The 23,997-nt window shown below is 35.8% G+C and overlaps 1 protein-coding gene, 1 long non-coding RNA gene and 1 other non-coding gene across 5 annotated transcripts in view; 1 reads left to right on the top strand and 2 right to left on the bottom strand.

Annotated features, from left to right (window-relative positions):
- Angpt1 (angiopoietin 1) overlaps positions 1–23,997 on the bottom strand; it is a 237,091-nt gene that overhangs the window by 149,614 nt on the left and 63,480 nt on the right. The window lies entirely within an intron of this gene.
- The window catches only part of LOC139702082 (uncharacterized), a 136,331-nt gene that overhangs the window by 79,218 nt on the left and 33,116 nt on the right, over positions 1–23,997 (top strand). The window lies entirely within an intron of this gene.
- Positions 9,619–9,725, bottom strand: LOC114106470 (U6 spliceosomal RNA). The gene has a single exon (XR_003585196.2). It is a non-coding gene; the product is annotated as a U6 spliceosomal RNA (small nuclear RNA).

Below are 23,997 nucleotides of genomic sequence, written 5' to 3'. Positions count from 1 at the left end.
AGAAGAGAGAGAACTCAAATTACTAACATACGGGATGAAAGAGGCAATATCACAACAGACACTTCAGAAATACAGAAGATAATCAAAAATTATTTTGAATCCTTATACTCCAACAAATTAGAAGATAGTGAAGGCATAGATAAATTTCTTAAGTCATATGATCTGCCCAGATTGAGTCAGGAGGATATAGACAACCTAAACAGACCAATATCAATTGAGGAAATAGAAGAAACCATCAAAAGACTACCAACTAAGAAAAGCCCAGGACCGGATGGGTATACAGCAGAGTTTTACAAAACCTTTAAAGAGGAACTAATACCAATACTTTTCAAGCTACTTCGGGAAATAGAAAAAGAGGGAGAACTTCCAAATTCATTCTACGAGGCCAACATCACCCTGATACCTAAACCAGACAAAGACACTTCAAAGAAAGAAAACTACAGACCAATATCTCTAATGAACCTAGATGCAAAAATCCTCAATAAAATTCTGGCCACTCGGATACAAAAACATATCAAAAAAATTGTGCACCATGATCAAGTAGGATTCATCCCTGGGATGCAAGGCTGGTTCAATATATGGAAATCAATAAATGTTATTCACCACATCAATAGACTTAAAAATAAGAACCATATGATCATCTCGATAGATGCGGAAAAAGCATTCGACAAAGTACAGCATCCCTTTATGTTCAAAACTCTAGAAAAACTAGGGATAACAGGAACATACCTCAATATTGTAAAAGCAATCTATGCTAAGCCTCAGGCTAGCATCATTCTGAATGGAGAAAACTTGAAGGCATTCCCTCTAAAATCTGGAACAAGACAGGGATGCCCTCTCTCACCACTTCTGTTCAACATAGTTCTCGAAACACTGGCCAGAGCAATTAGACAGACGAAAGAAATTAAAGGCATCAAAATAGGAAAAGAAGAACTTAAATTATCACTATTTGCAGATGACATGATTCTATACCTAGCAGACCCAAAAGGGTCTACAAAGAAACTATTAGAGCTAATAAATGAATTCAGCAAAGTGGCAGGATATAAAATCAACATGCATAAATCAAAGGCATTCCTGTATATCAGCGACAAATCCTCTGAAATGGAAATGAGGACAACCACTCCATTCACAATATCTTCAAAAAAAATAAAATACTTGGGAATCAACCTAACAAAAGAGGTGAAAGACTTATAAAATGAAAACTACAGAACCCTAAAGAGAGAAATAGAAGAAGATCTTAGAAGATGGAAAAATATACCCTGTTCATGGATAGGCAGAACTAACATCATCAAAATGGCGATATTACCAAAAGTTCTCTATAGGTTTAATGCAATGCCAATCAAAATCCCAACGGCATTTCTTGTAGAAATAGAGAAAGCAATCATGAAATTCATATGGAAAAATAAAAGACCCAGAATAGCAAAAACAATGCTAAGCAGGAAGTGTGAATCAGGCGGTATAGCGATACCAGACTTCAAACTATACTACAGAGCAATAGTAACAAAAACAGCATGGTACTGGTATCAAAACAGGCGGGTGGACCAATGGTACAGAATAGAGGACACAGAAACCAATCCACAAAACTACAACTACCTTATATTTGATAAAGGGGCTAAAAGCATGCAATGGAGGAAGGATAGCATCTTCAACAAATGGTGCTGGGAAAACTGGAAATCCATATGCAACAAAATGAAACTGAATCCCTTTCTCTCGCCATGCACAAAAGTGAATTCAAAATGGATCAAGGAGCTTGATATCAAATCAGAGACACGCCGTCTGATAGAAGAAAAAGTTGGCTACGATCTACATACTGTGGGGTCGGGCTCCAAATTCCTCAATAGGACACCCATAGCACAAAAGTTAATAACTAGAATCAACAAATGGGACTTACTCAAACTAAAAAGTTTTTTCTCAGCAAAAGATACAATAAGAGAGGTAAATAGAGAGCCTACATCCTGGGAACAAATCTTTACTCCTCACACTTCAGATAGAGCCCTAATATCCAGAGTATACAAAGAACTCAAAAAATTAGACAATAAGAGAACAAACAACCCAATCAACAAATGGGCCAAGGACCTGAACAGACACTTCTCAGAGGAGGACATACAATCAATCAACAAGTACATGAAAAAATGCTCACCATCTCTAGCAGTCAGAGAAATGCAAATCAAAACCACCCTAAGATACCATCTCACTCCAGTTAGATTGGCAGCCATTATGAAGTCAAACAACAACAAGTGCTGGCGAGGATGTGGGGAAAAGGGTACACTTGTACATTGCTGGTGGGACTGCAAATTGGTGCAGCCAATTTGGAAAGCAGTATGGAGATTTCTTGGAGCCACCATTTGACCCAGCTATTCCCCTTCTCGGTCTATTCCCTAAAGACCTAAAAAGAGCATGCTACAGGGACACTGCTACTTCGATGTTCATAGCAGCACAATTCACAATAGCAAGACTGTGGAACCAACCTACATGCCCTTCAATAGATGAATGGATAAAAAAAATGTGGCATTTATACACAATGGAGTATTACTCTGCATTAAAAAATGACAAAATCATAGAATTTACAGGGAAATGGATGGCATTAGAGCAGATTATGCTAAGTGAAGCTAGCCAATCCCTAAAAAACAAATGCCAAATGTCTTCTTTGATATAAGGAGAGTAACTAAGAACAGAGTAGGGTCGAAGAGCATGAGAAGAAGATTAACATTAAACAGGGATGAGAGGTGGGAGGGAAAGGGAGAGAGAAGGGAAATTGCATGGAAATGGAAGGAGACCCTCAGAGTTATACAAAAGTACATACAACAGGAAGTGAGGGGAAGGGGAAAAATAATACAAGGGGGAGAAATGAATGACAGTAGAGGGGGCAGAGAGAGAAGAGGGGAGGGAAGGGGAGGGGAGGGGGGATAGTAGAGGATAGGAAAGGCAGCAGAACACAACAGACACGAGTATGGCAATATGTAAATCAATGGATGTGTAACTGATGTGATTCTGCAATCTGTATATGGGGTAAAAATGGGAGCTCATAACCCACTTGAATCAAAGTGTGAAATATGATATATCAAGAACTATGTAATGTTTTGATCAGCCAACAATAAAAAATTTAAAAAAAAAGAAAAAAAAAAGATTTTACTTGATTGCAAAGTCAAATCATCTGTAAGCTTTAAAATTTTTTACAAATTTAAATTTTTCTGTGAAAATGCCCTGTGAGTCAAAGAGCTAAAATGTGATGGTTTTTGAGTGCAAAAACAAATTCACAAACATGAGCTGTCTCTGGGTGGTCAGATAATCCATATTTCAATCTCAATGCAGACATAGATCAAAACTGTTCTGGACAGAGTGATACCCAGCTTTAAATTTTGTCTTTAATCTTCAGAGAAAACCAAACATCCATTCACATATCATTACGAAAGCAATGTTTCTTATTCTGTTTTATAAGTCTGCCTCTACAGGAATGGGATGGGAAAAGAGGCAAGACCACCAGTAGGAAGAAGAGCAAGGGTTATACCACCAAGAAGTAGGACCTGAGAAGCTACTGGGACATTTTCATTATTCCATAGTTCCAGCTGTTGTGGGAAAGAGTCAGTTATTTCAGTAGATATAGTAATCAAATAAGGAAATAACAAGATGGGATAAAATGTAACAGAAAAAAAGAATAAGGATTTAGAAGAAACAAACAAATCTAAAAACCCCCATTGTTCTTCCAAAATACTCAGCTTCATTTTAATTTGGATCAAATTAATTTGCATATTTTGAAAATATATATTGCAAATGAATGTAACCAGAGGTCAACATTCATTGAAGAAAAAAAGAGGGACAACTTTAGGAACAAAATTCTCATTCCATGTTGTCCAGAAGCTTCTTTGCATGCTCTCTGACCTTTGCCTTCTCCATCACCAGAGTCTTTTGCAAAGCCAGTGAGGGGAAGTCAAGGGCTATGAGAAGCCCCCGCCCTGTGGCAGGGGATTCAAACAGTGGGAGATAGTTGGCATTTTAAAAAAATTGAAAACAATAGTTGGTTCCAAGGATGTTAGGACATGTTAAGCAAATGAGTTACCAAAATACATAATTACAATTTTATTGTACTATTAAAAACTAAGGCTTTGGATATTAATCGAAAGAAATATGTGTTTCTCTCCCAATATTGTGTCAGGTTCTTAATTTTGTCCCGTTACAAAGTGGACCATTTTAAATATAGGTAATTTGGAGACTCTTAGAGATGAAATAGTACATATCTTTCATGATCCTTTGTGGACAGGGAGGGTACAGCTGGCACAAGAGCTTGCTGCAGTGAGTGGCTGAGTCAAGCTCCAGTTACCCACCATCTCCCAGGAACACCCCTAGATACCAGTTCTAAATACTTTTCCCTCTACCCCTCTGAGACCACAAGTCCTGATAACCCACTTGGCAAAGTGGCATGACTTGAAAGAGGCCTTACAATATCCAGTAACATAAGCAAACACTACCATTGCCTTAAGATGCCAATCTCACTGGTAACTCAAGGATCCAGGTCTCTCACTTGCAAGGAAGAAAGGGCTTGGAAAACTTTCAGATGGTCAGGTTGTTCCCACACAAAGATTGGCCCTCTTCAGGACAGAGTTCAGCATGAAAATATAAATTATTTTTATATTTTCTCTCTCCTTCCTGACTCTACCTTTGCTAGAAACATGGGGACGCTACCTGTACATCTTCAGGAGACTTGAACTTTTTCTAAATTTTGTAAACATTTATTATTAAACAAAAAGATATCAACCCTGAACAAAACTCTATTCTAAAGAAGGCAGATCAGGAAAGAGGGAAGACAGTTCCTTTCAAATTGTTTACACAAATATATTCCAAAATAGATTTCATAATTTAAGTCCTTATTACCCCAAAGCATACCACACTAGGATATCAAACACACCCTGATCCCTCAACAAAGTTAACAAATTGGTAATTCTCCATGAGACCAAGTGTTTCATCTGCTTGGTTCTCTGCTGTATGTTGGATGCCTAAACAGTGCCCCACACATAGAAGATCCTTAATAAGCAGTTGATAAGTAAATGAATGAAAGTGTTTTACAATTGTAAAGATCAAGCATCATAGACCATTGGAAAGCACTCATTATCAACTAGAAAATATAGAAGAATATTTTGTAAGATACAGTTGGTGCTTTCTAAGCAGGGAACAGCACTAGTACATTCTTGTACTTGAAACTTAAAAAAAGAAAATAGCTGGAAAATGGATAGATTTGCACAAGACCCTATTAGGAAACACTTATTCTTCAAAAACACATGAATGTACCCCTGTGCTCCTGTCCCTGCCCCAAATGATTGATTTTAACTGAAAACACCAGTTTCTTACTCTTAATCCTGCTGTAAAGTGTTACTTTTAGGAGTGTGTTTCTGGTGCTGTTGCAATCTGTTTTGTAGCTTGCTGACAGGCAGTCTTTTCAGTCCATAGACTTTAGTGTTTTGTGATCAAGACCTAGCTAAAATATTCAAAATAGTCTTATTTTAAGCTTCTGTTGTTCTTATATACTTTTTCTACTGTTCCACAGTTTATTCCAAATAATCCATTAATAGTATTTGATCATCTTTCATTAAATCAAATGTAGATTATGCATTTGCTTTCCTTTTCTTGCTATGGGTTGTATTTTTAAAACTGCAATATTCAAACTCAACTTTTCCCTTTTTCTTTCTTGGCCCAAGTAAAAATACTCTCACAAGACCTCTAAAGAACAACGGTGGTGGCAACACTGGCTGTTTCTACAGGTTGGAACAGTCATCTCTTTCTGGTGGCCTTATATACCCCTGAGTAGATTATAGAGATGAGATAATGCAGTAAAGATCTGAAGTGACCTGCTTCTAAATCCTCCAAAGAATAAAACATAACTGACGGCTTCGAGTGGGTTGATGGATAGTCATGAGCCAAGGGGTAAGATATTTGGACTTCATATAACACTTCCATTAAGTTCAATGGTCCTTTGATGCAGGATTATTCTATTTGCACTTAATAATGTGGTGAAATTCACTGTAGATTTCATATTTGTATGTACATGGAACAAACATGTTTATAGTTACAAAAAATCTGTCATGGGTTTGCACACTGCTCATTGTCCGTTTCACAGATTCTATTCTCTAAAAAATCTTGGCGGAAAGATCAAAAATTGTTTTTTAAAAAGTAACTTGTGATTAGTGCTCAAAGCTTCAATATCTAGGAAATAGGGTGCCCTTGTTTTGCTTTAATGGTTAGGTTAGATAAACTAGCATTCAATCCATGGTATTCTAATTTTCCTTCTCCTCCATCCCCTCCAACTCAGAATTTAAATGTAATAGCAGAAAAATGCACTGGGACAGTAGATGATCGACTGTGTTGAATGGCCAGAGGTACAACTGCTTCATTGGCTGAAAGATGGATTATGATCAGATGATCATTGCCACTACATTCATGTACCTTCACAAGTATTCTGTGCAGCCTAATCTTCCATCAGACAGTTGAGTTATACATTATTATTGCATCAGACAGTTGAGTTAGTTATATCAGCACAATTTTAAAAAATGTTTCATGTAATGGATGTAATGGTCACACCTCACCTTTTTGCAAAACATTTTGGCATGAAATCTGCAATAATCATGGTGCAGAATACAGTAGAACTACATAAACCATCAAAATCTTTCTCCTTGAAGACTCAGTGCTTCTAGTCCATGATTTTCAAAGCGCATACTTTTTGTGGAGCAAGCTCCTTTTTGTAGCCCAGTATGCCAACCCTAAGGATGGTTCGGAGCGAGCATCTTTTGTATTAAAAATCTACCCTGACTTATAGCCTGACTCATATTATATTCCAGCTCAATTTATGGTTCCAGCAAAAGACGGAATAACAGAGGTAAGAGTGAACAGAATGGGTCCCAGAGACCCTTATGCAACACTAGGCTGGATTAAAAAACTCAGAGTTATTATTCATTTCTTCACTTCTCTGATAAAGATTAATTAAGCAACTAATACACAGTCAGTTACTGGGATAGGATATGAGGGTACACAGAGAAATTCACTACTGCTTCCAGTGCTAGCTAGACAGTTCTGATAGTTTTAGAGGTGATGACTTATTTAATCCTCACAGAAAGACAAGGAAGTAGGTACTATTTCATCTGCTTTACAGATAAGTAAACTAAAAACACTTCCACAATTAAGGAATAGAAGAACAAGGAAGGAGATAATAAATTCTAGCTAATATGCTCTTAAAATAAAAGTTAAATTTATATTTAAAGTCACCCTAACTTTTCTGCCAGGAATCCCAAGATGAAGAATTTCTTTTAAGAAATCATCTGGACAAACTTAGACAATTGTACATTTAAAAAATGAACATTTCAATTTTGTTTGAGAATTAGATATAATCCTATATAAATAGATTGTTTGTCAATAGCTTGACACAATAACTTGATTAAATTGGTTTAAACAGTAGTAATCTGTTAGCCCACAAGAATTCCTGAGAAGGAATGCCAGTAGTCATTCAGCAGTTCAGGAAAATCATCAAAGATTCAGAACCTTTTAGTCTTCAAACTCTATTGTTCTTGGCATAGCTTTGTTCTTGGGTTTCATTCCTCATGGTCACAAAAAGGCTCCTGCAGCTCCAGGCATTATAGCTCATACAATTAGATACATGAAGAAAGATTGTTTCTCCAAGAACCTTTTTTTATAAATTCCTCAAGGATGAAAGCCAATTCCAGCAACTTTATTAATTTGGATCCACTGGCCAGGTTTGGGCTTTATGCCCACACCTTAGCAGCAAACAAAACTGAGAATGTGAACAACTAGCATATTCAGCCCTCTGTTATTGGTGACAAGATTTTCAATGAGGAAGGAGAGGCTATTAACAATGGAATTCCCAATATAGTAGAATCCTGTGTTACTATTACAAATGATAAGGATAAGGAGTACGTCACATGGGGGAAAAGTCAAGTTATAAGAAACCTGATGCACATAACACATGCACACCCAAATACTAACCTGGATTATCTTCTTGTGACAGGATTAAAGTATTAATTTGCTTTTGTTGCACTTTCATTTATCATCTGTTTTAAAATTAGCTTCAATTACATTTATAACAAAAGTGGACTTGTTTTCAGTTTTGAAAAACAATCTAGTTCAAAGAGAAAAATTATTTTCTATCAAAATATTAATGTTCTCTGGCTCTACTTGGAAGCAGAATTGAGCAGTCAAAAAGTGCATAAGACATTTATATCAAAATTTGTTTTGCATTACTGTCATGAAGAAATGAAAGAAAGACAAAAGAGAAATCAAGCAAAATGGTCACTGGAGGGTTTTAAAATTGGAAAAATAAAAATGTTTTGTTAAGAGACGATGATACAACCAAAAACCTTAAAGAAATGACTGTTGCAATTTAATATATTGGACACATTGCTCTATGGATTTCTTCTCCTGGGAGAATACCTTCCACTCTTGCCAAGATCAGCCTTGTGCTGGCCACAAAAATTAAAATACTTTGAGGGGAAAAGGAAAATAGTCATATTTTATGGAAAGTAATTCACAGTTCTAACACCATGATGATACCTGCCAATATTTTAGTGTTTGGTTAAAACAAATGGCTGACACTTTTCTTGGGCCACTGATCATTTTTAATCATTTTAATTGCACATTATACATGAATACTTCCCACTGCAAAAACTTCAAACACTGTTGAAGGATAAAAGTTAAAAATAAAATTCCTATTCCAGTCCCTCCAGTGAAACTTGGTTCTATTCCACTGTAAATTTAGGATTTATCTGTTCAGGTATATTCTACATATTCAGATTTTTAAAATTTTTGTTGTACCTTTTAAATTTTTCATATACTATGTCTTAGTTATCTATTTTATTACAGATACGTCTCTCCTAATACACTGAGCAGCTGGTAACTCCATTTATACATTTTCTTTCGATGAGTATTTATGATACCCCTAACATTTTGTTTTTATAAAACATGCTGCATACATCTGATTTTATTCAATTGTAGAATCTATTTCTGGAATTGAAGATACTAACTTTAATAGTGACACACTGCCTCCCAAACAACAATGTTTTCAAATGCCCATTACTTCCATGTTAGCAACACTGAAAATAGACATGAGAAAAATCATTATACTTGTTTTAATTTATATTTCCGAAAGAAATAGTGAGACTAAACTTCTTTCTTGTGTTTACTTAAGCAACCATTTATATTTACAGCAGTACCTTGAATTTATATTGGGCTATTATTTGTTGACACCATGGTAGATTCCTGATTTCATTCCTAATTTCATACTCACCTTTACTTTAGGAGAACTATGACTTATTAAATGCTTAAATAACATTTTAACTGTAGAAAAATTTAAATGCAGAAACATATAAAGGCAAAAATCACCTATAATTCAAGCACCTTAAGATAATATTGTTTATCTTGTTCTAGTATATAGATTCATGCATATATAATGTATATATGAAATATATTGTGTAACTATATATATAAAATATTTGTTTTTAAAATTGAGATCATATCATATGTATTCTTTTTCTCCTTAAAGATATAATGTAAATAAATGTATTGCATTTTATTTTTTTTTGTTTTCAGAAATCAATTTATTAAAACAGTTGACTTAGGCATAAAAATATGGAACGCTTCACGAATTTGCGTGTCATCCTTGTGCAGGGGCCATGCTAATCTTCTCTGTATCATTCCAATTTTAGTATATGTGCTGCCAAAGCGAGCACTGTATTGCATTTTAATATGAATGATATAAGTAAATATATTGTTTTCACATTAGTCTTCAAACTATAGCTGTCAAAAGACTATATCAAAAATGTGTTAGGCATTTATGTTGTGTTGAATTTATAAGTTATTTAAATTTTTATTTATAAGAAAACTATTCTAGTTGTTAAAATTTGATGGTTCTCTCCATTTTTCATATAAATTACTCAAAGTACACTTATCAATTCAAATATTATAAACATTCTAAATCTTGATATTTCTACTATATTTAAATTTTCCATATGTGTGTATGCTTTAATAATTTGTACTCTCATCAGGTGTTTGAGAGTGGCCATATTTCTAAGTCCTTGAAACAAAAAATAGGTATGAAACAATAGTTTTTAACTATTTACAATAATAAAGATATTAAATTGTTTAATTTGCATTCCTCTAGTTTCTTTTGATAGCAAACATTTTATTATATGTTTTAAAGTATAATCATTTCTATTTATTTTCCATTGAATTCTCTGTTCTCTGTCCATTCTTCTTTTCAGTCATTCTACATATTCATATTGATTTTTTAAAGCTCTTTATATATGTAAAGAAAATAGTTATCTCTATTTTCTTTTACTTTTTCACATTTGTCTCTTTACTAAATTGACATATATAGAAGGTACAGATATAACTTAAGCAAAAATTTGTGACGATAAAAAAGGAAAACAAATATTGAAAAAATTGTGCTAGATTTAAAATTGTTGAAATACACAAAGGCAATATGAACCCTATGGTGACACATTACTGGAAAGAACATAAAAAGTCAAATTATAAGAAATGTTTTTTTTTTTTTTTTTTTTGCAAAGCCTTGTATCAAACTACATCAATATTAGTAGACTCTGAAAAAATTTCAACTATCTTAATGAAATATTCAAGTCTGTCTTCTTTCAATCTATGTGCTATCTCATAATATAAAGGAAATTCAAATTTTGATGTTGTGTGAGTTTTAGCAAATACTTCACTAGTCTGCACTTCCTTTTTGCTAATTGTACTAATATAGATGATAAATAAGGAAAATAACTACCTCACAAGATTTTCAAAATAATTCAATCTTGTAATTGATGTAAAGCACTTAGCATAAAGCTTGGAACAAAATTGTTGCTCCATAAATCATCATAATGACTTTTCCGAATTAATTTTCTACATCCAAAGAAACCCTCTCTACCATTAAATCCTTCAACAAACAAAAAGCAGTTTTACATAAGTCTACGAGCTCTAGGAAACTCTCTTTAAGTTAGTTTATGTCTGCTGACAGCCTGCAGTGTATTGGTCTTTTGAGAAAGAGCAAGCATCTTTGAAGTGTTAGTGACTCAGATTGATGTGTTCCTTCCTCTTTGGTGTTCATTCTTAGCCTTGGACAATTGAAACAGAAGAGACATGGCCGGAGGGCGTTCTTTTCCACAATGGTGCTTCCACAGAATTGACCCAGGCCATACATATGGCCCCAGTAGGCGGATTTTATTTAAATGGATGAGATTGTCCTATGTTTAATTCATGATACAAGAATGTAAAAGCCTTCTGATAGAGAGGGTAGAACTCATTGAGGATCATATCGTTTATAAACTGCAGGCTGCTCTTTAGGAAGTGGATATGCCAAACACCAAAAAGCTTTTAAAAATCTCCCTGGGTTTAGAGCTGTCCATCACTACCAGGCATTGATGAGCTGCTTTTGAATTTTCAGTCCCGACTTGGTGACTTTTTCAGTTTCGCTCATCACTGACATAGCTTCCTGCACCATTTAAAAGCCTGTTTTCAAAAGAAAAACAAAACCAAAAAAAAAAAGGTAGAAATGCTGTCTCTGAGCACGGGGAGATGATCTGGCAGCCTACCTGGACCTCATTCAAGTCCTTTACACCCCTTGTGCCTTGCATGGAAAATGGTGGTGAGTGCTGAAGAGGAAAGAAAACACAACATGAAAGTCTTCTCAAAACACACATCTGAGACAGCTCAGCTGAGTGAATAATAGGAAACAGCCAACACTCTGTCATTTCGAGTTGTTCACTTGGTTTGTTTTTCTTTCTTGTCCCTTCTACTCCCTGACTTGGGTTACTTCCCTGCTCCTGGGCACCTCCAGGAGAGGGGTGTGTACCCAGGGTCAGGCAGGGGAAGGGAGAGAACCATCAGTCACTTTTGCATCTTACTGGTTGTTGCAGAGAAAGATTGGGTTGAAACAGATGACCACCAGGAGAGTTGAGGATTATCTGTGACTTTCAAAGACCATTGTTCCTCCATTATCATGAAAGCCTCAGCCATGGGCTGCAAGCTCACTCTTACTTATTCACTCACATGGAGAAAGTGAATTCAGTAAGCATTTTGGAATATTCCAGAACTTAGTTCTGAAACGAAGGGTAACGCACAGAAATGTTATTGTCTTTAAAAAAAAAAAAGTCAATTCAGGTCAGATGCAATTAGAGAAAGTCAAAATCCAGCTGTTTTCAGAATTTATTCAATATTAGTAACATTGTGGTTTTGTAATAACAATAAACAATGTGCTTTCGGAGGTGTTTTTCCATTTAATTCACTCACTTCTAAATGTTTGCTGTTTTATCCATATGTTTCTGGTTTGGGTACACTGAACATTTTTTTTTTTTTAATGTCATTCTGCAAGAGCAATTTGATGTTCAAGAAGGTTCTTTGGCTATTGTTAGAAAGCAGTTATTTATTAGAGGGAAATTTTGCAAATTTGAAAAGATTGCTTCTGAGGTTTTCTTTCCCCTCCTTTGCCTTCATGTCTTCAGAGAGAAAAACGTGTCCCTCCATCTGATACTAAAAAGAGTCTTCATGCTGAAAATAGAAAAAACAAAGTAGGAGATAGGATTGGGAGGTGAGGCCTCTGCTGTCTTCATGAACTGCTACTGTTCAAAGTCAACCCATGAAAGCGTGACTTCAGCAATGAGAGATGTTTAAATAGTGATAATGGATGGCAAATACGGGGGACTCTTATCTTTGGAATTTTAAAGTAGAAACCAGGAAGCAGTGCAAATTTAGTTTAAGGCTTACCCCCAAAGCTGAACTTTTATCTTTTATAGGTCCGTCTGTGCTTATGTACTTCAAGAACACATAATGCAGCTTTAGAGGTCTGGCTAATCTCGTATGAAAATAAAAGTATAGCACTTTATTAAAAAAAAAACCAGTGATTTGAGGTAAGATTTCTTTTTGTTGTTGTTGTTGTTTTTTGTTTTAATTTTCCCACCAGCACAGTGTCAGGAGAGCTAGGGGAAGATGTGAAAACATAGTATGACTGTGTCACAGGCGTCAGAATGATAAATCTTTTCATTCCTTCCATTCACTCATCTAGTCAGTCAGCTATTATTCAGCTCTCTGTAGTAGCTCCTCAAATTTGAAAAGATTGAGTTTGATCACATAGGAAGCTCATTTTTAGTATTATTCATGCAACTCTTCTCTGATGAATCCAAAAGCAACAGATAAATGGAAAGTTAAATGGCGACTCCAGAACTGACAAGAGATAGTCTAATCTAAAGCAAAAATCATTCATTTAAAATAGCTCAAGGCTTTCATCTTAACTGTCACTAAACCAGTGGCTCCAAAGTCAATTCCATCTTCCTAGATGGACATAAGGTTCGTACCTCTCCATTAAAAAAAAAAAAAAAAGAAAGAAAGAAAAGAAAAAGTAAAGCCCTTCACAGAGTTCTTACCACATGTCACAGTGAGTGCAGCTTGTCTGCTCAGCTTGGATTCCCAGAGTCAGTTTCCCATCAGGTGCTGTCTCTGGCCTGCTGGTTCTGGACAGCCCTGCAAGGCCCTCTGTCCCTGTTCCTGGGCTCAGTGATTCTGCCTTCGTCTGCTCAGGCCTTCCCTGTTCATTCTCTGCTCAGGATCACATCTGCTGGGACAGAAGTCTGGCCACTCAGATGCTCCTTGAAATGTTTTCCCTCCTTCAAAAGTCCCTGGTTCTCTTAGTCTTCTACTTTCACCCTTTCTAAACACCATCCAGGGTTGATGAGATGATGAGATTTCTTCCAATAGCTTACATTTTAACTGCAGTCATTTTTCGTATCAGAAATGCTTTCCTTGGAAGATTTTTTCCTAAAGACTGTGACCCTTAGCATTCTTTTTATTCTTTTCTTTTCCTTCGAAAATTTAGAACCCCCATTAAATTGTGTTTATTTTACTTTCTTTCTAACTAGACTATGGGCCTCATGAAAATTAGAAATTTATTGATTAGATTTATTTTGGGGTCCTATGCAAAATAATACCTGCAAGTCCTAAACATGTATGTGCTGAATAAATTCATGTATCCATCCATCCATCCATCCATCCAGAAGATTTACTGACCCAGATGTTCTGCTAGGTAATGGAGAGGTTATGACAGACCCAGGGGGGAATAATTAGAGCCAAGTGGGCCTCTTGATGCCCTTCAAATCACACTCAACTGGCAGCTGCCTACACACTTGTGCAGGCCAGCCCTGGACAGGGGTTAGAGGGGTGATGCAAGAGCAAGGACAGAGCTCACAAATCACAGGCTCCTGACACTTGCAACAACTTTGAGAGCATTTAAAACTGTTACCTTCATCTTCAAGGCTCTAATACTTACCCTGCTAAGAAGGCGTTTGACACTCTAACACTATAACTTCCTCCCCCACTACTGACCCATGATGATTGGCAGCTCTTAGCATTGATCTTCTAGAAAATGGGGAGAAAGTCCCTAGGTCAGGGTCCTAAGGCTCTGTAATTCCCTTCGTCCCCACTGTTGCTTTCTTTTACAGAGGGCAACATGCCAGAGGACTCCCTTTTACTCCTGTAATCCACAAGTGACATATGAATGCCAAGTCTTCAGTGTTTTCTGTACCTCTGTTTCCTTCATTCTGCAACTGGACACGTGTCGTTTTCATAGTTGAGAGGGTCTAGTTTAAAGAGCAAGGTGCTTATTTAACCCTTAGAAAAATGAGATAGTTTTAAAGACACTAAAGTTGATTTGTGCTGTGTTAATTATACACAACAGTAGCTTCTGGATCATGCCTAAAATCCCAGAATATGTTACTTGACACAGTGAACAAATAGAAAATATGGTAGTTTCTCCTATTAGCACAAATATACAGTCAGCAAAAATATTTTTCTATCATACCTTAATTGAAATAAAAGCTTAGTTTTTTAAAATGAGACTTTGATGATTTGGACTGTTTCTCAAAAACTTTACCCAGTTGTCTATCTCTGATACAGTATTATTAATGTTTTCAGCTTTGTAAAATATTATATAGTTGTTTGTGCCAATTAATTTCCATTGTAATTTTCTGAAAGCCTCCATAGCCACTCTTAGACATATCATGAATAAACAAAGCTGTTTCCATGACCTTGAACAAAATCACAGAATATTAAATTGTTAAACAAGTGGTTAGGAACACAAAATTCTAAAGCTTTGATTGACTTATTTGACAAATACTTAAAGGTCTGTTTATAAAATGCAAAATATATATTTAAAAAAACACAATTCCTCTGTGTTTGCTTTTGCCCAAGAAGATAATATCTAAACATTCAAAAAGATAATATCTAAACATAAAAAGAAAGGATAATAAATTTAGAGGCAGAAATCTCTTAAAGCAATGGTTTATAAATGAGATTTTGAGCTCTATGTTAACTGCAAATTATTTTAATATACAAGTACCACCTAAAAATCAATGAAATATAAATCACATTAATATTATTGTTTGATATACATTTATTCTTAATTCAAAATATGAATCTTTAGTTCCTTGCTATATATCAGACATCTTATCTCACCTATGTCATTCAATAAAATTGATAAAAAACACTTTCCAAAATATGTACTAAACAAATTCAGAGGAAAATAGATGGAAATAATACTAACAAAATATTTTGTAGAAAATTTTAACACAAATATGCAGGTGAAAAAAGAAATCTATAGTTAATAAGAGACTTATCCTAAAATTAGTTTTCCTGTACTTGCATAATGGAAAGGGCCATCAGAGAGGGCTGAGTACTTTCTGATTCATGTGAGATGAGGGTTTCTATACTTTGACAGTACTAATGTCTGGACTGAGTAATTCTTTGGTGGTGGATCCTTTGCATTGTAGTATGCTTTGCATCATCCTTGGTCTCCAATCACTAGATACCAGTTTCATCTCCCATATTGTAATAATAAAGAACATCTCTAGTATCTGCTAAATGTCTCCTGGTAAGCAAAATAGCCCAAAGTTAAGAACCACTGAAAAAAAAAAAAAAAAAAAAAAAAATATATATATATATATATATATATATATATATATATATATATATATATGACTTTCATGAAAAGCAAAAGGAAGTTTTCCCAGATACCCCAAGAAAACATCATGGATGAAAGTTAACTACATTGCATGGCCATATCTAAATGATTCATTGCCAAGAAGATCGTGAATACTTTCATTAGGGCTAATTAGGTCAAATCTCCGGCAATAGAGAAGGAATCGGCTTCCTGTGAATCCTGTGAGTTATCCAGGGAAGGGTGGACTTCTGGATTAAATCAAAGCTATATTAGGAGGAAGGAAAGGACACTGGATTCAGGTTTGGGAATCAACAAAATTCAAAAAACATTCCTTAGGACAAACAAGAATGATTCTGATAAAAATCATAAGCTACCACACAGATGAAATACTGAGAAAGGTGGTTGGCTCATTCATTTAAGTTTTCATTGTGTGTATTCCATATGCCTGGCTACTAAGTGCTAAAGAAAAGGAAGTACCCAAGATGGATACATTCGCTGCTTTCATGGAACCTATATGGAAGTCAAACTTGCAAGGGGGTCACTACCAAAAGTGTGTGGTGCTGGGTACCATGAGAACATAATGTTGTCCTGCCTGAGGATCAAGGAAGGTAGTTGTATTAGTCACCGTTCTGTTACTGTAACAAATAACTAAGATAATCAACTTATAAAGATAAAAATCACTGTTTTAGAAGTGTCAGTCTGTTTGGTTAACTGTCATGCAGAATCAAACTCTCACCTCCCAACTGTTAAAACCAAAAAAATAGAAGAGGCCCAATTCTCCAATCACCAAAGACTCCAATCACCCCACCAATTAGAGGTGCCATCATCTCCCGTTAACATGAGCTGATGACCAACCCTTTAACACATGAGCCTTAAATAGAAAACTGAATGGCTGTTTTAGTCAAGCTTTTTCTGCTACTGCAATTGAAAAACCGACCAAAACAACTGTAGAAAAGGAAAAGTTTGCCAGAAGTGGTGGTACATGCCTGTAATCCCAGTGGTTTCGGCAGCTGAGGCAGGAGGAGGTGAGTTCAAAGCCACCCTCAGCAAAAGCGACGTGCTAAGCAACTCAGTAAGACCTTGTCTCTAAATGAAATACAAAACAGGGCTGAGGATGTGGCTCAGTGGTCTAGTGCTCCTAAGTTCAAGCCTAGTATTCCCCTCAAAAAAGTATGAGAAGGAAAAGTTTATTTAAGGGCTCACAGGTTCAGAGGTCTTAGTCCACAGAAGGCTGGCTCCATTCCTCAGGGCTCTGGGTGAGGCAGAACACATGGCAGAAGAGTGTGGCAGAGAGAAGCAGCTTACATGATGATCAGCGAGCAGAGAAAGAAAGACTCCACGCTCCAGATACAAAATACATACCCCATAGCCGTGCACCCAAGGAACCACTTCCTCCAGCCACACCCCACCCCTCTCCAGTTACCACCCAGTTAATCCCATCAGGGATTAATCCAATGATTTCTCTTCCAAACCTTCTTATTGTCTCACACATGAGCTTTTGGGGGACTTCACCTCTAAACCACAACAATGGCTCTTAGTAGGTTTTTCATAAATATTTATTGAATGGATGCTAATGCCTTAAGCTCCCACTGGACTAGAAACTCTTCTAATTTTTAAGGATAAAGCAGTGAAAAATAAGAGGGAAGAAATAGTTAACAGTTAAATAAATAGATGTGGTCGATATGTAAAATGAGCCTGGATTGTAACAGAGCTAAGAAAACAAGTTTGTTTTTTTCTGTTATTTATACTCAGTTGAAGAAGGGAGGTTCACTCCACCCCAAAGGAATATGACAATTCCATTTACTTTTAGGTTACTCAGCCCGTGATGACTTCAAGTTGTAAATACAGTCTTAATCCAAATACAGAGTAAGTGATGGGTCCTTGGTAATTATTGAAACTCTTATTAAGCCTGACTTAGTGTTTAGTCTTCTTCCCTGTCCCTTGGTAAAGCTACAGGCTGAAAGGGAGGAACCTACTCCCTCTGTTCTCATTCCCTAGGCCTTCCTAGCTAGTTTACGCCTGACTCAGTAGAATTGAAAGCTGATTAAAGCCAAACAGAAGGGATTAGGGAACCAGGTTAGGACTATAGTAAATCAAGTGAGGTACACACCTTAGGAATAAAGTTTAACCAAAAACTCAGTAACCAAGATAAATAACATTCAGCAAAATATTATCAATTAATTATAAATTTTATACTAAAACTTGTGAATGTCCATATAAATAAGAAAACATGTAATATTTTTGAAATAAAAATCATTTTTAAAAATCCATAATGAACAAAATATTAAAATTGTAAATAGGAACAGGATCAGTGACAGTATCTTGGTGAATCACACTGGATCTTGAGGCAAAAGGAAAATAATAGGAAATAGTGGGGCAGAGTAATAAGGCTTGTGTAACATGAACAGATTTTAGAGATAGTCCATAGATGTGGAATTCACATGGCTGGACGAAATGTGGTGAGATGCACAGTCACACCAATTATTGACAAAGGGAATGCAGAAAGATAAGCAGGTTTGATGGTGAAAGTAAATTCAGGATGAAATTCAGGCCAAATTGAAATTGCAATACTGGAAAACCTCCATTCGATCATGAGGTCCAAAGGGCATGTTACACAGTTCTTTCACCACATTGATTACTCTGCTAGGACCCTCAATATAGCCTGAAGGGAGAACACTCAATAGAGGCAACTTGGGAGGATCTAGGAGGCAGGAAGATGAGTGGGCCCCAAAACACGGAAATCAAAGTACACAGCTTCCGGTCTGATTCAGGGATTAGAAAGTAGACCAGCTAAAGGAATGCATGAACCTTCCTTCCTTACAATTACTATAGTTCGTTTTCATATTGTTTCACTCAGTTGACATTGTAATAAAAATCACACTGTAGCCATATAGAGGTCATCAGTTTTGGCAAAGACTAAGAGTTCAGGTATTTGTGTCACAGGTTAAGGACAAATAATATCAACTGGCTAGACAGTGGAGTTGACATCCTTTTTTTGTTTTGTAACATTTCAAGAGCCTAGCATTTTGTCAAGGTTCTCCTATCAGTAGATAGTGAGATGACCATGGCTACAATACAATTTGTTATAAAATATTGGAAAGAAGACTTCTCTTATATGGCTGCAGGAAAATATCAATATTCTAACAACAAAATACCTGATTATGAACAATATTATTCAGAGCCACACCATCCAAAATGAACTAGTCACAATATCTAGTGGTTAATTGGTAAATGAATTTAACTTAATGTATAGGTGTGATAGAAGATAGTATATTATATTTATGGAAATAGTGCAAAGAGTCCTGGTCTTAGAGTAATCAATCTTAAGCCTTTTTAACTGTTAAGAAACAGAAGTTGTTTTCTATTGACATTAGTTTTAGCAAGTTAATAACAATTCATAAGTGAATTATGTTGGTGTAAGAGTGTTTAGAATGGGGGAGAGAGAAACATTTTTATGTGATCAACACTTCAAAATATTACAAATCAACTTCAGTAATAATCTTGGTCATGATTTCCTTAAATTCTTATAATAATTGAGAAGCTTTGTCTAAAAACTCTTAATTCTCTGTTCTATATTTCTAGGATATAAACTTTTAAGATAATTGAAACAAATAAAGCGTCTTTAAATATTTAAATTGCTCTTACTAAAATTGTGATGAACCATACATATTTATTAACCATGTACATGAATTAATGAACCACATAAATAAATTCCCTGATAAAATTTCTTCTATGAAAAATCTACTGTTTTGCTTGGATTTCTTGTATCTATATTAAAGGCAATTTTCCCTGGGAACCATTAGTCTCCAAACATTTTTCTTTTCTAATCTCTGTGTCAGTGTGTGTTCTAGAATGTTTTCTATCTAAATACTTTCAACTTAGGGGTAATAAACAATATGTGATGAATCAATAACAATCAGTTCCGAGCAATTTGTTTTCAAAATATAAATGTATATATTGGGGGAGAGGGAGCTTTAAGAATGGAATATATTCAACTGATAAATTCAAATGCCTAAGATAAAAGGTCTGTTATCACAAGATGTTGGTAAATCTTTGCATTTGAAAAATCTAATACAGTTATATAAAAATAAAAAAATAGAAAACCATTTCCTTTGAGGAAATATTTAATTTAAGCACCAATGCTCTCCTCAAAGAGAACATGTACTAGAAACACATTTTATATACAAGAAAGAGAAAACCTAAATCCACACTGTCTTAGACATTCTAGCAAGTGAAGATGTGCAATAAAAATAAGAAGTAGAGCACTTGAAGAGAAGGAGACAAATTATAATCCGTAGACTCTTCACCTGTTCATTCATTCAGTATCTCTGTATTGCTTGTTCCAGACACTGTTGTTGGTACTGAGAATGCAATGATAAACCAAACACACAAGATCAAAGACCCTCCCATTGTTAAGTCACTCTATTCTATGGTTCATTATCTATTCTCCACTAAGTGTAATACTAATCTATATGGTACATCAGGATGAATAATGATAACAGAGACCAAACATAACAAAGTCATTAAGAAAATAGGAGATTATATTTTAACACTCTAAAGGAAGCTCTGCTTAAGAGAATTCTAAGAACTCAAATTGCTTCCAGTTTTCTGTCTGGTCATCCCTGATAATAACCCTCTTTTTCCATGGTCCCAAGTAGAACACTCACTATCACATATAAATTCCAAAGAGAAAGAAAGAGGCTGAAGGGAAGAAAAAACAAAAAGCACAAATTTACAGTTTCCAAAGGACATTTCTTTAAAGCTGATAATATTTCTTTTAGCATCCCATCCATCAGAATTGAGCTACATGAACTTCCCTGCCTGAGAAAAAGAGACTAGAAAATGTTATTTTTTAAATTTGTATTTTTTTTTCTAGAGTTGAAATTCCAAGAAAGCATGTATCGGATAGGAAACTAGCAGCCTTAAACAAACCAGACAACTCCATAGGATCATTTGAATTAACATCATCCTCTGAGATCTGACATAAATCTTTTCAGTATTTGGACATCCCATGTGTCTGCTAACGGGAAAAGCATCTGTGAATAACCACTGGATATGAAAGGAGGCGTAAAGAAAGAGAAGAATATAATGGTCATCTTCCATAGGGCTTCCTCTCTTCAAATTGTGTCAGACTGGTTCCAATATTAGCATTACACATTGTTTTGAACACAATAGACTGATTATCACAGACTCCAAGCCTAAAATACACTTCCTGTTGGAACTTTAATTCTGAGTGGTTGCTGAACTAAGTGGTTGTCAAATCCAGTTTTCACCACCCAGATTAAGGAATGTGGGTTGCATCATGCAAAACCAGTATGATTTAAAGATATCTTGTATAAAAGGAGGCGTGCTAAAATTAGTTGTCTGCCTGTGATTCTGTTCACCATGATTATATGGTAAATCATCCATGGACATGTCACACAGAAAAGGTTATGTCTAATTGGAGGGGTTTTCTTATAAAACAAAACTTTTGAGCAAATTTAACCGTGACTGGAATGAAAGAACACAGGAACTTCTAGCATTATCTAGGTTTGTATTTAAAGTCAACTTAGATTTCTTTTAGTGACACACTAGCCTAAGTGGAAATCATTGATGATTTTATAAAATGAACCTGAAACCTTTTAAAGACCATGCTCAAGTTTCCCATCGTAGAGATTTGTAGGCCAGACCAAATGTGTGAGTTTATTAAGGTATTCCCCGTTGCCAGAAAAGGTTTACTTTGCCCATTAAAACCCTACTCAAATGCATATCAAGTATCTCTTGTGTCCTGTTACATGATGTAATTTAAGTATGAAAATGTCCATGCTTTGCTTTAACCAGAAAGTTAAAAATCTTTCTCAATGGAAGCAACAGAGTGTGTCAATGATAAGGCGAAGCTGATCCAGGAAAGGATCACAGTTTAGCCTATTCCAGACAGAAATGAAAAGATACTTGTCTGTTCCCCTGTCACAAGGCCTCAACAATCCAGTTTATTTTAGCACGTCAAATCCTTCCATACTGCGAAGTCAAGGCTTCCCATACACAGCCTTAGGCCGCCCTGATGGGCTCCCCCTTACAGCATTATTATGATAGAACTGTTGAAAAAGCATTTGCAACTGTGGACTAGCCACTGGGAAAGACAAATCATCCCTATTTCAAAATAACTGACAATGTAGAAGGGAAAGGGCTATGACTAGGAAATGTAGGAATTCTGACTCCAGATCCCTGACTAATGTCATAAGGGAAACACAAAGAGAAGTGAAGGAGAGAACACATTGATCTGAAAGAATAAGAGAATCCTGAAGGTGAAAGGAGGGCTTGGAAGAGGTGCTATGAGATGGAGAAATGAAGGCTGTGTTTAAGATGCAGTACATCATCACTGTGGTTGGCACATAAAGAACAGGAGCAAAGTGAAGAAGGTGGTCACCATACTGTAAAGGGCAATGATAAGAGAGTGAAGAATTTTACTTAATTTGTAAACCAAGGTAACCATTATAGATTTTTGCTAAGAGGAAGTCATGTCAGAGCTGTATCTCTGAGAGCATGATTTGATATAAGTGTTTTGGATTTCAAATTTTTGCATTTTGGAACATTTACACATACTCAGGTGGAATGGTTAAAAGCTACCACCGTTGTTATCACAAGTCACAGTCCAGAAATGTCCTAGCAATTTATGTAGAACTGGGAGACAAGGGGGGAAAGGGCAGTATGATGCCTAACCCATGATAGTTCATCTTATGACTTTTCAACTTCACAATGGTACAAAAGTGATACAATACAGATGTTGAATTTTGTTCTTTTCCTGGGCTAGCAATACATGCAATGATACTCCCACAGTGCTGGCAGTGGAGTGAGCTCTGTCAGTAACAAGGGTAAACCACTGATTCTCTACAATGGTCTATCTTCCCAGTGCTTTTTTGATACAGGTATTCCATCAATGACACAAGATATTCAACACTTTATTATAAAATAGGCTTTGTGTTAGCAATTTGACCCCACTGTGTGCTGTGTTCTGAGCAAGATTAGCATAGACTAGGCTTGGCTATGATGTTCAATAGGTTAAGTGTCTGAAATGCTTTTTCACTTATGAGATTTGCAACTTACAATGGGTCTATCAGGACAAATCTCCACCTTGAGTTAAAGAGCATCCATGTTAGCATTTGCCAAATCTCTCGTCATTGAAATCGGATGACTTCCAGCTTCAGCTTTCTAACACAAGTCTCCTTCAATCAAAAATCTCTCCGGATCAGTTTTTCCCATCCCCTGCTATTTTCACTTCTGGAAAGAGAATTCCACATCTGTCTACACTTAAATGTTACCTTTTCTTCAAATAGACTGTGAACATCGTAGGAGCAGCTACAGGGGCGGCTGGCAGCAAGGCTTTCATTAAAGAAAGCTACAAATTCATCTGTAGGACTCAAATCTGGCCAGGAAATATTCTGAAGAGCACATTAGTTTCTCTCTTCAGCATGAAGCAAAAAGTGAGGACATGAGGAGGAAATGTTCTGTGACCATGACATTGATCAGTTCACGTCCATCTTGAGCTCTTTAAACAGGAGCTAAACACCATCAGGGTTTTAAATCATGTAATTCTACAGTGTGAAGTGAGGGGCATAGACAGGTTACACTTATGGTTTTTCAAAAATGATAAATATATCAAGCAAGGCAGATAGAACTGTTCTGCCTCTACAAACTGGCATTTTGATGTTTACCTTGTGGTAGTATATGACTGTAGATGGTTCACTGGACAGTAAAAATTCACAGCCTCTCCAAGAGGAAGAAGCACACTGACATACTTTTCCTTCATGTGTGAGATGCATGAACCAGTTTTTTTTTTATGTTAGAAGGAAGACTGATATTCCTTTTATTAAAGTCAGAGAACCTACGACAAAATATGCAACAAATATAATTCAACCAAATCAAATAATAAACAATAATTTACATTATCTTTTCCAGATAACCCCTTTTTCAATTCTATCACTTTTCATGATAATTTCATTTAGCTGAACCTAATATAATTTTTTTTCAGCCAAAAGCAT

Source organism: Marmota flaviventris, chromosome 15 (genome assembly GCF_047511675.1).
Source record: "Marmota flaviventris isolate mMarFla1 chromosome 15, mMarFla1.hap1, whole genome shotgun sequence".
NCBI classification, from domain to species: Eukaryota; Metazoa; Chordata; class Mammalia; order Rodentia; family Sciuridae; genus Marmota; species Marmota flaviventris.
The sequence above is the reverse complement of the archived record's forward strand: the minus strand, read 5'-3'. Positions and strand labels throughout refer to the sequence as shown.